The sequence below is a fragment of the Triturus cristatus genome, chromosome 1_1 (genome assembly GCF_964204655.1).
Source record: "Triturus cristatus chromosome 1_1, aTriCri1.1, whole genome shotgun sequence".
Classification (NCBI taxonomy): Eukaryota; Metazoa; Chordata; class Amphibia; order Caudata; family Salamandridae; genus Triturus; species Triturus cristatus.
In genome coordinates, this window is record NC_140579.1 from 728712082 (window position 1) to 728726545 (window position 14464).

The following is a 14464-nucleotide window of genomic DNA, read 5'->3' on the forward strand; positions in this document are numbered from 1 at the left end:
CAGTGGTGTTTGTGTAGTATTGGGGGTAGTGTTTTAGGGTTTAGGGTAGTCCAGTGGTGTTTGTGTAGAGTAGGGGTTCGCACGGGGGTTGTGTTTTAGGGTTTAGGGTAGTGCTGTGCTGTTTGGGTAGTGTAGGGGGTCACGCTGTGGGTAGTGTTTTAGGGTGTAGGTTAGTGCAGTGGTGTTTGTGTAGTGTGGGGGACCTGCTGGGGGTAGTGTTTTAGGGTTTAGGGTAGTGCAGTGGTTGTGTAGTGTAGGGGGTGATACTGGGGGTAGATTTAGGGTTTAGGATAGTGCAGTGGTGTTTTGGTAGTGTAGGGGGTCATGCTGGGGGTAGGGTTTTAGGGTTAAGGGCAGTGCAGTGGTGTTTGTGTAGTGTATGGGGATCGTGCTGGTGGAAGTGTTTTAGGGTTTAGGGCAGTGCAGTGGTGTTTGGGTAGTGTAGGGGGTCTTATTTTAGGGTTTTGGTTAGTGCAGTGGTGTTTGTGTAGTGAAGGGGGTTGTGCTGGGAATATTGTTTTAGGGTTTAGGGTAGTGAAGTGGTGTTTGTGTAGTGTAGGGGGTTGTGCTGCGGGTAGTGTTTTAGTGTTTAGGGCAGTGCAGTTGTGTTTGTGTAGTGTAGGGTGTCATGCTGGGGGAAGTGTTTTAGGGTTTAGGGTAGTGCAGTTGTGTTTGTGTAGTGTAGGGGGTTGTGCTGGGTAAGTGTTTTAGGGTTTAGGGTAGTGCAGTGGTGTTTGTCTAGTGTAGAGGGTCGAGTTTTAGGGTAGTGCTGTGATGTTTGGGTAGTGTAGGGGGTCATGCTGGGGGTTATGTTTTAGGGTTTAGGGCAGTGCAGTGGTGTTTGGGTAGTGTAGGGGGTCGTGCCGGGGGTAGTAGTGTTTTAGGGATTAGGGTAGAGCAGTGGTGTTTGTGTAGTGTAGGGTGTCATGCTGGGGGTAGTGTTTTTGGGTTTAGGATAGTGAAGTGGTGTTTGTGTAGTGTAGGGGGTTCATGTTTCAGGTAAGTGCGGTGGTATTTGGGTAGTGTAGGGGTTCATGCTGGGGGTCGATATAGGGTTTAGGGTAATGCAGTGGTGTTTGGGTAGTGTAGGGGATCGTGCTGCAGGTAATGTTTTAGTGTTTAGGGCAGTGCAGTTGTGTTTGTGTACTGTAGGGTGTCATGCGGGGGGTAGTGTTTTAGGGTTTAGGGCAGTGCAAAGGTGTTGTGGTAGTATAGGGGGTCATGCAGGGGAAAGTGTTTTAGGGTTTAGGGCAGTGCTGTGTTGTTTGTGTAGTGTAGGGGGTCATGCCGGGGGTAGTGTTTTAGGGTTTAGGGCAGTGTAGTGGTGTTTGGGTATTGTAGGGGGTTGTGCTGGGGCTAGTGGTTTAGCGTTTAGGTTAGTGCAGTGGTGTTTCTGAAGTGTAGGGGGTCATGCTGTGGGTAGATTTTGGGTTTAGGCCAGTGCAGTGGTGTTTGGGTAGTGTAGGAGAATCGCGCTGGTGGAAGGTTTTTGGGTTTAAGGCAGTGCAGTGGTGTTTGGGTAGTGTAGGGGGTTGTGCTGGGGGTAGTGTTTTAGAGTTTAGGGTAGTGCAGTAGTGTTTGTGTAGTGTAGAGGGTTGTGTTTTACAGTTTATGGTAGTGCAGTGGTGTTTGGGTAGTGTAGGGGATCGTGCTGGGGGTAGTGTTTTAGGGTTTAGGGTTGTGAAGTGGTGTTTGTGGTGGAGTGTAGGGGTCGTACTGGGGGTAGTGTTTTAGGGTGTAAGGTAGCGCAGTGGTGTTTGTGTTGTGTAGGGAGTCGTGCAGGGGTAAGTGATTTAGGGTTTAGGGGTAGTGGAGTGGTGCTTTGGTAATATAGGGGGTCTTGCTGGGGGTAGTGTGTTAGGTTTTAGTGTAGTGCAGTGCTTATTGTGTGATGAAGGGGGTCGTGCTGGGGTCAGTGTTTTAGGATTTTGGGTAGTGCAGTGATGCTTGGCTAGTGTAGGGGGTCGTGCTAGGGGTAGTGTTTTAGGGTTTAGGGTTGTGCAGTGGTGTTTGTGTGGTGTAGGGGGTCGTGCTAGGGGTAGTGTTTTAGGGTGTAGCATAGTGTAGTAGTGTTTGTGTAGTGTAGTTGGTTGTGTTTTAGGGTTTAGGGCAGTGTAGTGGTGTTTGGGTATTGTAGGGGGTTGTGCTGGGGCTAGTGGTTTAGCGTTTAGGTTAGTGCAGTGATGTTTCTGAAGTGTAGGGGGTCATGCTGTGGGTAGATTTTGGGTTTAGGCCAGTGCAGTGGTGTTTGGGTAGTGTAGGAGAATCGCGCTGGTGGAAGGTTTTTGGGTTTAGGGCAGTGCAGTGTTGCTTGTGTAGTGTAGAGGGTCGTGCGGGGGGTAGTGTTTTAGGGTTTATGGTATTGCAGTGGTGTTTGTGTAGTTTTGGGGGTAGTGTTTTAGGGTTTAGGGTAGTGCAGTAGTGTTTGGGTAGTGTAGGGGTAATGCTGGGGGTAGTGTTTTAGGGTTTAGGGTAGTGCAGTGGTGTTTAGGTAGTGTAGGGGTTCATGCTGGGGGATGATTTAGGGTTTAGGGTAGTCCAGTGGTGTTTGTGTAGAGTACGGGGTCGCACGGGGGTTGTGTTTTAGAGTTTAGGGTAGTGCTGTGGTGTTTGGGTAGTGTAGGGGGTCATGCTGGGGGTAGTGTTTTAGGGTGTAGGGTAGCGCAGTGGTGTTTGTATAGTGTAGGGGGACATTCTGGGGTAGTGTTTTAGGGTTTAGGGTAGTTCAGGGGTGTTTGTGTAGTGTAGGGGGTGATACTGGGAGTAGATTTAGAGTTTAGGATAGTGCAGTGGTGTTTGGGTAGTGTAGGGGGTCATGCTGGAGGTAGGGTTTTAGGGTTTAGGACAGTGCAGTGGTGTTTGTGTAGTGTATGGGGATCATGCTGGTGGAAGAGTTTTAGGGTTTAGGGCAGTGCAGTGGTGTTTGGGTAGTGTAGCGGGTCTTATTTTAGGGTTTAGGGTAGTGCAGTGGTGTTTGTGTAGTGAAGGGGGTTGTGCTGGGAGTAGTGTTTTAGGGTTTAGAGTAGTGCAGTGGTGTTTGTGTAGTATAGGGGGTTGTGTTTTACTGTTTAGGGTAGTGCAGTGGTGTTTGGGTAGTGTAGGGGGTCGTGCTGGGGGTAGTGTTTTAGGGTTTAGGGTTGTGAAGTGGTGTTTGTGTAGTGTAGGGGTCGTACTGGGAGTAGTGTTTTAGGGTGTAAGGTAGCACAGTGGTGTTTGTGTTGTGTAGGGGGTCGTGCATGGGTAAGTGATTTAGGGTTTAGGGTAGTGGAGTGGTGCTTTGGTAATATAGGGGGTCGTGCTGAGGGTAGTGTTTTAGGTTTTAGGGTAGTGCAGTGGTGTTTGTGTGATGAAGGGGGTCGTACTGGGGTAAGTGTTTTAGGGTTTAGGGTAGTGCAGTGGTGTTTGGCTAGTGTAGGGGGTCGTGCTAGGGGAAGTGTTTTAGGGTTTAGGGTAGTGCAGTGTTGTTTGTGTAGTGTAGGGGGTAATGCTAGGGGTAGTGTTTTAGGGTGTAGCATAGTGCAGTGGTGTTTGTGTAGTGTAGGTGGTTGTGCAGGGGGTAGATGTAGTGTTGAGGGTAGTGCAGTGGTGTTTAGGTAGTGTAGTGGGTCGTGCTAGGGGGTAGTGTTTAAGGGTTTAGGGTAGTGCAGTGTTGTTTGTGATGTGTAGGGGGTCATGCTAGGGGTAGTGTTTTAGGGTGTAGCATAGTGCAGTGGTGTTTGTGTAGTGTAGGTGGTTGTGCAGGGGGTAGATGTAGTGTTGAGGGTAGTGCAGTGGTGTTTAGTTAGTGTAGGGAGTCGTGCTAGGGGTAGTGTTTAAGGGTTTTGGGTAGTGCAGTGGTGTTTGGGTAGTGTAGGAGAATCGCGCTGGTGGAAGGTTTTTGGGTTTAGGGCAGTGCAGTGTTGCTTGTGTAGTGTAGAGGGTCGTGCGGGGGGTAGTGTTTTAGGGTTTATGGTATTGCAGTGGTGTTTGTGTAGTTTTGGGGGTAGTGTTTTAGGGTTTAGGGTAGTGCAGTGGTGTTTAGGTAGTGTAGGGGTAATGCTGGGGGTAGTGTTTTAGGGTTTAGGGTAGTGCAGTGGTGTTTAGGTAGTGTAGGGGTTCATGCTGGGGGATGATTTAGGGTTTAGGGTAGTCCAGTGGTGTTTGTGTAGAGTACGGGGTCGCACGGGGGTTGTGTTTTAGAGTTTAGGGTAGTGCTGTGGTGTTTGCGTAGTGTAGGGGGTCATTCTGGGGTAGTGTTTTAGGGTTTAGGGTAGTTCAGGGGTGTTTGTGTAGTGTAGGGGGTGATACTGGGAGTAGATTTAGAGTTTAGGATAGTGCAGTGGTGTTTGGGTAGTGTAGGGGGTCATGCTGGAGGTAGGGTTTTAGGGTTTAGGACAGTGCAGTGGTGTTTGTGTAGTGTATGGGGATCATGCTGGAGGAAGTGTTTTAGGGTTTAGGGCAGTGCAGTGGTGTTTGGGTAGTGTAGCGGGTCTTATTTTAGGGTTTAGGGTAGTGCAGTGGTGTTTGTGTAGTGAAGGGGGTTGTGCTGGGAGTAGTGTTTTAGGGTTTAGAGTAGTGCAGTGGTGTTTGTGTAGTGTAGGGGGTTGTGTTTTACTGTTTAGGGTAGTGCAGTGGTGTTTGGGTAGTGTAGGGGGTCGTGCTGGTGGTAGTGTTTTAGGGTTTAGGGTTGTGAAGTGCTGTTTGTGTAGTGTAGGGGTCGTACTGGGGGTAGTGTTTTAGGGTGTAAGGTAGCACAGTGGTGTTTGTGTTGTGTAGGGGGTCGTGCATGGGTAAGTGATTTAGGGTTTAGGGTAGTGGAGTGGTGCTTTGGTAATATAGGGGGTCGTGCTGGGGGTAGTGTTTTAGGTTTTAGGGTAGTGCAGTGGTGTTTGTGTGATGAAGGGGGTCGTACTGGGGTAAGTGTTTTAGGGTTTGGGGTAGTGCAGTGGTGTTTGGCTAGTGTAGGGGGTCGTGCTAGGGGAAGTGTTTTAGGGTTTAGGGTAGTGCAGTGTTGTTTGTGTAGTGTAGGGGGTCATGCTAGGGGTAGTGTTTTAGGGTGTAGCATAGTGCAGTGGTGTTTGTGTAGTGTAGGTGGTTGTGCAGGGGGTAGATGTAGTGTTGCGGGTAGTGCAGTGGTGTTTAGGTAGTGTAGTGGGTCGTGCTAGGGGTAGTGTTTAAGGGTTTAGGGTAGTGCAGTGTTGTTTGTGATGTGTAGGGGGTCATGCTAGGGGTAGTGTTTTAGGGTGTAGCATAGTGCAGTGGTGTTTGTGTAGTGTAGGTGGTTGTGCAGGGGGTAGATGTAGTGTTGAGGGTAGTGCAGTGGTGTTTAGTTAGTGTAGGGAGTCGTGCTAGGGGTAGTGTTTAAGGGTTTAGGGTAGTGCAGTGGTGTTTAGGTAGTGTATGGGGTCGTGCTAGGGGTAATATTTTAGGGTTTAGGGTAGTGCTGTGGTGTTTGTGTAGTGTATAGTTCTTGCTGGGGGTAGTGTTTTAGGGTTTAGGGTAGTGCAGTGATGTTTGGGTAGTGTAGGGGGTTGTGCTGGGGGTAGTGTTTAAGGGTTTAGGGTAGTGCAGTGGTGTTTGGGTAGTGTAGGGGGTTGTGCTGGGGTAGATGTAGGGTTTAAGGTAGTGCAGTGGTGTTTAGGTAGTGTATGGGGTCGTGCTAGGGGTAATTTTTTAGGGTTTAGGGTAGTGCTTTGGTGTTTGTGTAGTGTATAGTTCTTAATGGGGGTAGTGTTTTAGGGCTTAGGGTAGTGCAGTGATGGTTCTGTAGTGTAGGGAGTCGTGCAGGCGGTAGTGTTTTAGGGTTTAGGGTAGTGCAGTGGTGTTTGTGTAATGTAGGGGATGTGCTGGGGGTAGATTTAGGGTTTAGGGTAGTGCAGTGGTGTTTGGGTAGTATAAGGAGTTGTGCTGGTGTAGTGTTTTAGTGTTTAGGGTAGTGCAGTGGTGCTTGTGTAGTGTAGAGGGTCTTGCGGGGGGTAGTGTTTTAGGGTTTAGGGGATTGCAGTGGTGTTTGTGTAGTATTGGGGGTAGTGTTTTAGGGTTTAGGGTAGTGCAGTGGTGTTTGGGTAGTGTAGGGATCGTGCTGGGGGTAGTGTTTTAGGGTTTAGTTTATTCCAGTCTTGATTGTGTAGTGTAGTGTTCATGTTTTAGGGTTTAGGGTAGTGCAATGGTGTTTTGGTAGTGTAGGGGGTCGTGCTGGGGGTAGTGTTTTAGGGTTTAGGGTAGTGCAGTGGCGTTTGTGTAGTGTAGGGGGTCGTGTTTTAGTGTTTAGGGTAGTGCATTGGTGTTTGGGTAATGTAGGGGGTTGTGCTGGGGGAGATGTAGGGTTTAAGGTAGTGCAGTGGTGTTTAGGTAGTGTATGGGGTCGTGCTAGGGGTAATGGTTTAGGGTTTAGGGTAGTGCAGTGTTGTTTGTGATGTGTAGGGGGTCATGCTAGGGGTAGTGTTTTAGGGTGTAGCATAGTGCAGTGGTGTTTGTGTAGTGTAGGTGGTTGTGCAGGGGGTAGATGTAGTGTTGAGGGTAGTGCAGTGGTGTTTAGTTAGTGAAGGGAGTCGTGCTAGGGGTAGTCTTTATGGGTTTAGGGTAGTGCAGTGGTGTTTAGGTAGTGTATGGGGTCGTGCTAGGGGTAATATTTTAGGGTTTAGGGTAGTGCTGTGGTGTTTGTGTAGTGTATAGTTCTTGCTGGGGGTAGTGTTTTAGGGTTTAGGGTAGTGCAGTGATGTTTGGGTAGTGTAGGGGGTTGTGCTGGGGGTAGTGTTTAAGGGTTTAGGGTAGTGCAGTGGTGTTTGGGTAGTATAGGGGGTTGTGCTGGGGTAGATGTAGGGTTTAAGGTAGTGCAGTGGTGTTTAGGTAGTGTATGGGGTCGTGCTAGGGGTAATTTTTTAGGGTTTAGGGTAGTGCTGTGGTGTTTGTGTAGTGTATAGTTCTTAATGGGGGTAGTGTTTTAGGGTTTAGGGTAGTGCAGTGATGGTTCTGTAGTGTAGGGAGTCATGCAGGCGGTAGTGTTTTAGGGTTTAGGGTAGTGCAGTGGTGTTTGTGTAATGTAGGGGGATGTGCTGGGGTAGATTTAGGGTTTAGGGTAGTGCAGTGGTGTTTGGGTAGTATAAGGAGTTGTGCTGGTGTAGTGTTTTAGTGTTTAGGGTAGTGCAGTGGTGCTTGTGTAGTGTAGAGGGTCTTGCGGGGGGGTAGTGTTTTAGGGTTTAGGGGATTGCAGTGGTGTTTGTGTAGTATTGGGGGTAGTGTTTTAGGGTTTAGGGTAGTGCAGTGGTGTTTGGGTAGTGTATGGATCGTGCTGGGGGTAGTGTTTTAGGGTTTAGTTTATTCCAGTCTTGATTGTGTAGTGTAGTGTTCATGTTTTAGGGATAGGGTAGTGCAATGGTGTTTTGGTAGTGTAGGGGGTCGTGCTGGGGGTAGTGTTTTAGGGTTTAGGGTAGTGCAGTGGCGTTTGTGTAGTGTAGGGGGTCGTGTTTTAGTGTTTAGGGTAGTGCATTGGTGTTTGGGTAATGTAGGGGGTTGTGCTGGGGTAGATGTAGGGTTTAAGGTAGTGCAGTGGTGTTTAGGTAGTGTATGGGGTCGTGCTAGGGGTAATGGTTTAGGGTTTAGGGTAGTGCAGTGGTGTTTGTGTAGTGTAGGGGTCATGCTGGGGGTAGTGTTTTAGGGTTTAGGGTAGTGCAGTGGTGTTTCGGTAGTGTAGGGGGTCGTGCAGGGGGTAATGTAGGGTTTAGGGTAGTGCAGTGGTGTTTGTGTAATGTAGGGGGATGTGCTGTGGGTAGATTTAGGGTTTAGGGTAGGGCAGTAGTGTTTGGGTAGTATAGGGAGTCGAGCTGGGGGTAGTGTTTTAGTGTATAGCGTAGTGCAGTGTTGCTTGTGTAGTGTAGAGGGTCGTGAGGGGGGTAGTGTTTTAGGGTTTAGGGTATTTCAGTGGTGTTTGTGTAGTATTGGGGTAGTGTTTTGGGGTTTAGGCTAGTGCAGTGGTGTTTGGGTAGTGTAGGGCTAGTGCTGGGGGTATTGTTTTAGGGTTTAGGGTAGAGCAGTGGTGTTTGGGTAGTGTAGGGGGTCATGCTGGGGGAAGATTTAGGGTTTAGGGTAGTCCAGTGGTGTTTGTGTAGAGTAGGGGGTCGCACAGGGGTTGTGTTTTAGGGTTTAGGGTACTGATGTGTTGTTTGGCTAGTGTAGGGGGGACATGCAGGGGGTAGTGTTTTAGGGTGTTGGGTAGTGCAGTGGTGTTTGTGTAGTGTAGGGAGACGTGCTGGGGTAGTGTTTTAGGGTTTAGGGTAGTGCAGTGGTGTTTGTGTAGTTTAGGGGGTGATACTGGGAGTAGATTTAGGGATTAGGATAGTGCAGTGGTGTTTGGGTAGTGTAGGGTGTCATGCTGGGGGTAGGGTTTTCGGGTTTAGGGCAGTGCAGTGGTGTTTGTGTAGTGTATGGGGATCATGCTGGTCAAGTGTTTTAGGGTTTAGGGCATTGCAGTGGTGTTTGGGTAGTGTAGGGGGTCTTATTTTAGGGTTTAGGGTAGTGCAGTGGTGTTTGTGTAGTGAAGGGGGTTGTGATGGGAGTAGTGTTTTAGGGTTTAGGGTAGTGAAGTGGTGTTTGTGTAGTGTAGGGGTCGTGCTGGGGGTAGATTTAGGGTTTAGTGCAGTGGTGTTTTTGTAGTGTAGGGGGTCATGCTGGGGGTAGTGTTTTAGGGTTTAGGGAAGTACAGTGTTGTTTGTGTAGTGTAGGGGTCGTGCTGGGGTAAGTGTTTAAGGGTTTAGGGTAGTGCAGTGGTGTTTGTGTAGTGTAGGGGGTCGTGTTTTAGGGTTTAGGGTAGTGCAGTGGTGTTTGGGTAGTGTAGGGGGTTGTGCTGGGGTAGATTTAGGGTTTAGGGTAGTGCAGTGGTGTTTGGGTAGTATAGGGAGTTGTGCTGGGGGTAGTGTTTTAGCGTTTAGGGTAGTGCAGTGGTGCTTGTGTAGTGTAGAGGGTCGTGCGGGGGTAGTGTTTTAGGGTTTAGGGTATTGCAGTGGTGTTTGTGTAGTATTGGGGGTAGTGTTTTAGGGTAGTGCAGTGGTGTTTGGGTAGTGTAGGGGTAGTGCTGGGGGTAGTGTTTTAGGGTTTAGGGTAGTGCAGTCGTGTTTGTGTAGTGTAATGTTAATGTTTTAGGGTTTAGGGTAGTGCAGTGGTGTTTGGGTAGTGTAGGGGGTCGTGCTGGGGGGAGTGTATTTGAGTTTAGGGTAGTGCAGTTGTGATTGGGTAGTGAAGGGGGTCGTGAGGGGGGTAATGTTTTAGGGCAGTGCAGAGGTGTTTGTGTAGTGTAGAAGTCGTGCTGGGGGTAGTGTGTTAGGGTTTAGGGTAGTGCAGTGGTGTTTGTGTAGTGTAGGGGGTCGTGTTTTAGTGTTTAGGCTAGTGCAGTTGTGTTTGGGTAATGTAGGGGGTTGTGCTGGGGTAGATGTAGGGTTTAAGGTAGTGCAGTGGTGTTTTGGTAGTGTATGGTATCGTGCTAGGGGTAATGTTTTAGGGTTTAGGGTAGTGCAGTGGTGTTTGTGTAGTGTAGGGGTCGTGCTGGGGGTAGTGTTTTAGGGTTTAGGGTAGTGCAGTGGTGTTTCTGTAGTATAGGGGGTCATGCAGGGGTAGTGTCTATGGGTTTAGGGTAGTGCAGTGGTGTTTGTGTAATTTAGGGGGTGATACTGGGAGTAGATTTAGGGATTAGGATAGTGCAGTGGTGTTTGGGTAGTGTAGGGTGTCATGCTGGGGGTAGGGTTTTCGGGTTTAGGGCAGTGCAGTGGTGTTTGTGTAGTGTATGGGGATCATGCTGGTGCAAGTGTTTTAGGGTTTAGGGCATTGCAGTGGTGTTTGGGTAGTGTAGGGGGTCTTATTTTAGGGTTTAGGGTAGTGCAGTGGTGTTTGTGTAGTGAAGGGGGTTGTGATGGGAGTAGTGTTTTAGGGTTTAGGGTAGTGAAGTGGTGTTTGTGTAGTGTAGGGGTCGTGCTGGGGGTAGATTTAGGGTTTAGTGCAGTGGTGTTTTTGTAGTGTAGGGGGTCATGCTGGGGGTAGTGTTTTAGGGTTTAGGGTAGTACAGTGTTGTTTGTGTAGTGTAGGGGTCGTGCTGGGGTAAGTGTTTAAGGGTTTAGGGTAGTGCAGTGGTGTTTGTGTAGTGTAGGTGGTGGTGTTTTAGGGTTTAGGGTAGTGCAGTGGTGTTTGGGTAGTGTAGGGGGTTGTGCTGGGGTAGATTTAGGGTTTAGGGTAGTGTAGTGGTGTTTGGGTAGTATAGGGAGTTGTGCTGGGGGTAGTGTTCTAGCGTTTAGGGTACTGCAGTGGTGCTTGTGTAGTGTAGAGGGTCGTGCGGGGGTAGTGTTTTAGGGTTTAGGGTATTGCAGTGGTGTTTGTGTAGTATTGGGGGTAGTGTTTTAGGGTTTAGGGTAGTGCAGTCGTGTTTGTGTAGTGTAATGTTAATGTTTTAGGGTTTAGGGTAGAGCAGTGGTGTTTGGGTAGCGTAGGGAGTCGTGCTGGGGGGAGTGTATTTGAGTTTAGGGTAGTGCAGTTGTGATTGGGTAGTGAAGGGGGTCGTGAGGGGGGTAATGTTTTAGGGCAGTGCAGAGGTGTTTGTATAGTGTAGGGGGTCGTGCTGGGGTAGTGTGTTAGGGTTTAGGGTAGTGCAGTGGTGTTTGTGTAGTGTAGGGGGTCGTGTTTTAGTGTTTAGGCTAGTGCAGTGGTGTTTGGGTAATGTAGGGGGTTGTGCTGGGGTAGATGTAGGGTTTAAGGTAGTGCAGTGGTGTTTTGGTAGTGTATGGGATCGTGCTAGGGGTAATGTTTTAGGGTTTAGGGTAGTGCATTGGTGTTTGTGTAGTGTAGGCGTCGTGCTGGGGGTAGTGTTTTAGGGTTTAGGGTAGTGCAGTGGTGTTTCTGTAGTGTAGGGGGATGTGCTTGGGGTAGATTTAGGGTTTAGGGTAGTGCAGTGGTGTTTGGGTAGTATAGGGAGTCGTGCTGGGGGTAGTGTTTTAGTGTTTAGGGTAGTGCAGTGTTGCTTGTGTAGTGTAGAGGGTCGTGCGGGGGGTAGTGTTTTAGGGTTTAGGGTATTGCAGTGGTTTTTGTGTAGTATTGGGGGTAGTGTTTTAGGGTTTAGGGTAGTGCAGTGGTGTTTGGGTAGTGTAGGGGTAGTGCTGGGGGTAGTGTTTTAGGGTTTAGGGTAGTGCAGTGGTGTTTGGGTAGTGTAGGGGGTCATGCTGGGGGAAGATTTAGGGTTTAGGGTAGTCCAGTGGTGTTTGTGTAGAGTAGGGGGTCGCACGGGGTTGTGTTTTAGGGATTAGGGTAGTGCTGTGCCGTTTGGGTAATGTAGGGGGTCATGCTGGGGGTACTGTTTTAGGGTTTAGGGTAGTGCAGTGGTGTTTGTGTAGTGTAGGGGGACATGCTGGGGTAGTGTTTTAGGGTTTAGGGTAGTGTAGTGGTTGTGTAGTGTAAGGGGTGATACTGGGAGTAGATATAGGGTTTAGGATAGTGCAGTGGTGTTTGGGTAGTGTAGGGGGTCATGCTGGGGGTAGGGTTTTAGGGTTTAGGGCAGTGCAGTGGTGTTTGTGTAGTGTATGGGGATCGTGCTGGTGGAAGTGTTTTAGGGTTTAGGGAAGTGCAGTCGTGTTTGGGTTGTGTATGGTGCCTTATTTTAAGCTCTAGGTTAGTGCAGTGGTGTTTGTGTAGTGAAGGGGGTTGTGCTGGGAGTAGTGTTTTAGGGTTTGTGGAGAAGTGTAGCTCACTGGTTAGAGGAGGCATACCCTGAAGCAGAGGTCAGACCCGGGACCTGGGTTCGATTCCCGACGCGGCAGGGTCCAGAGCCCAATCGTCCACGGACTCGATAATTCTCGCTTCGGTGCCCACTCTAAGCACGAGTTCACACTATGCAGCTCTGGGCAACAAGCCTGCTTAATCTCCACAACGGCCCCCCGCGGCGGGATGCCTGGCTTTCACCTTGGGGATGCCCAGTACGGGTTATCTTACAGGGAAAAACCAGGACGGGTTCCCAATGCAAGCGCCAAGATGCCCGTAGGGTGATAGCTGCGCTCTATAAGTACATCAATCAATCAATCAATCAATTTAGGGTAGTGCAGTGGTGTTTGTGTAGTGTAGGGGGTTGTGCTGGGGTAAGTGTTTTAGGGTTTAGGGTAGTGCAGTGGTGTTTGTCTAGTGTAGAGGGTCGGGTTTTAGGATAGTGCTGTGATGTTTGGGTAGTGTAGGGGGTCCTGCCGGGAGTAGTGTTTTAGGGATTAGGGTAGAGCAGTGGTGTTTGTGTAGTGTAGGGTGTCATGCTGGGGGTAGTGTTTTTGGGTTTAGCATAGTGCAGTGGTGTTTGTGTAGTGTAGGGGGTTGTGCTGCGGGTAGTGTTTTGGTGTTTAGGGCAGTGCAGTTGTGTTTGTGTAGTGTAGGGTGTCATGCTGGGGGTAGTGTTTTAGGGTTTAGGGCAGTGCAGTGGTATTGTAGTAGTATAGGGGGTCATGCTGGGGATAGTGTTTTAGGGTTTAGGGCAGTGCTGTGTTGTTTGTGTAGTGCAGGGGGTCATGCCGGGGGTAGTGTTTTAGGGTTTACGGCAGTGTAGTGGTGTTTGGGTATTGTTGGGGGTTGTGCTTGGGCTAGTGGTTTAGCGTTTAGGTTAGTGCAGTGGTGTTTCTGAAGTGTAGGGGGTTGTGTTTTACGGTGTATGGTAGTGCAGTGGTGTTTGGGTAGTGTAGGGGTCGTACTGGGGGTAGTGTTTTAGGGTGTAAGGTAGCGCTGTGGTGTTTGTGTTGTGTAAGGGGTCGTGCTAGGGGTAGTGTTTTAGGTTTTAGGGTAGTGCAGTGGTGTTTGTGTGATGAAGGGGGTCGTGCTGGGGTAAGTGTTTTAGGGTTTAGGGTAGTGCAGTGGTGTTTGGCTAGTGTAAGGGGTCGTGCTAGGGGTAGTGTTTTAGGGTTTAGGGTAGTGCAGTGGTGTTTGTGTAGTGTAGGGGGTCGTGCTAGGGGTAGTGTTTTAGGGTGTAGCATAGTGCAGTGGTGTTTGTGTAGTGTAGGTGGTTGTGCAGGGGGTAGATGTAGGGTTGAGGGTAGTGCAGTGGTGTTTAGGTAGTGTAGGGGGTCGTGCTAGGGGTAGGGTTTTAGGATTTTGGTTAGTGCAGTGATGCTTGGGTAGTGTAGGGGCTTGTGCTGGGGGTAGTGTTTAAGGGTTTAGGGTAGTGCAGTGGTGTTTGTGTAGTGTAGGGAGTCGTGTTTTAGGGTTTAGGGTAGTGCAGTTGGGTTTGGGTAGTGTAGGGGGTTGTGCTGGGGTAGATGTAGGGTTTAAGGTAGTGCAGTGGTGTTTAGGTAGTGTATGGGGTCGTGCTAGGGGTAATGTTTTAGGGTTTAGGGTAGTGCAGTGGTGCTTGTGTAGTGTAGGGGTCGTGCTGAGGGGAGTGTTTTAGGGTTTAGGGTAGTGCAGTGGTGTTTCTGTAGTGTAGGGGGTCATGCAGGGTGTAGTGTTTTAGGGTTTAGGATAGTGCAGTGGTGTTTGTGTAATGTAGGGGAATGTGCTGGGGGTAGATGTAGGGTTTAGGGTAGTGCAGTGGTGTTTGGGTAGTATAGGGAGTCGTGCTGGGGGTAGTGTTTTAGTGTTTAGGGTAGTGCAGTGTTGCTTGTGCAGTATAGAGGGTCGTGCGGGGGTAGTGTTTTAGGGTTTAGGGTATTGCAGTGGTGTTTGGGTAGTGTAGGGGTAATGCTGGGGGTTGTGTTTTAGGGTTTAGGGTAGTGCAGTGGTGTTTGGGTAGTGTAGGGGGTCCTGCCGGGAGTAGTGTTTTAGGGATTAGGGTAGAGCAGTGGTGTTTGTGTAGTGTAGGGTGTCATGCTGGGGGTAGTGTTTTTGGGTTTAGCATAGTGCAGTGGTGTTTGTGTAGTGTAGGGGGTTGTGCTGCGGGTAGTGTTTTGGTGTTTAGGGCAGTGCAGTTGTGTTTGTGTAGTGTAGGGTGTCATGCTGGGGGTAGTGTTTTAGGGTTTAGGGCAGTGCAGTGGTATTGTAGTAGTATAGGGGGTCATGCTGGGGATAGTGTTTTAGGGTTTAGGGCAGTGCTGTGTTGTTTGTGTAGTGCAGGGGGTCATGCCGGGGGTAGTGTTTTAGGGTTTACGGCAGTGTAGTGGTGTTTGGGTATTGTTGGGGGTTGTGCTTGGGCTAGTGGTTTAGCGTTTAGGTTAGTGCAGTGGTGTTTCTGAAGTGTAGGGGGAAGTGTTTTACGGTGTATGGTAGTGCAGTGGTGTTTGGGGAGTGTAGGGGTCGTACTGGGGGTAGTGTTTTAGGGTGTAAGGTAGCGCTGTGGTGTTTGTGTTGTGTAAGGGGTCGTGCTAGGGGTAGTGTTTTAGGTTTTAGGGTAGTTCAGTGGTGTTTGTGTGATGAAGGGGGTCGTGCTGGGGTAAGTGTTTTAGGGTTTAGGGTAGTGCAGTGGTGTTTGGCTAGTGTAAGGGGTCGTGCTAGGGGTAGTGTTTTAGGGTTTAGGGTAGTGCAGTGGTGTTTGTGTAGTGTAGGG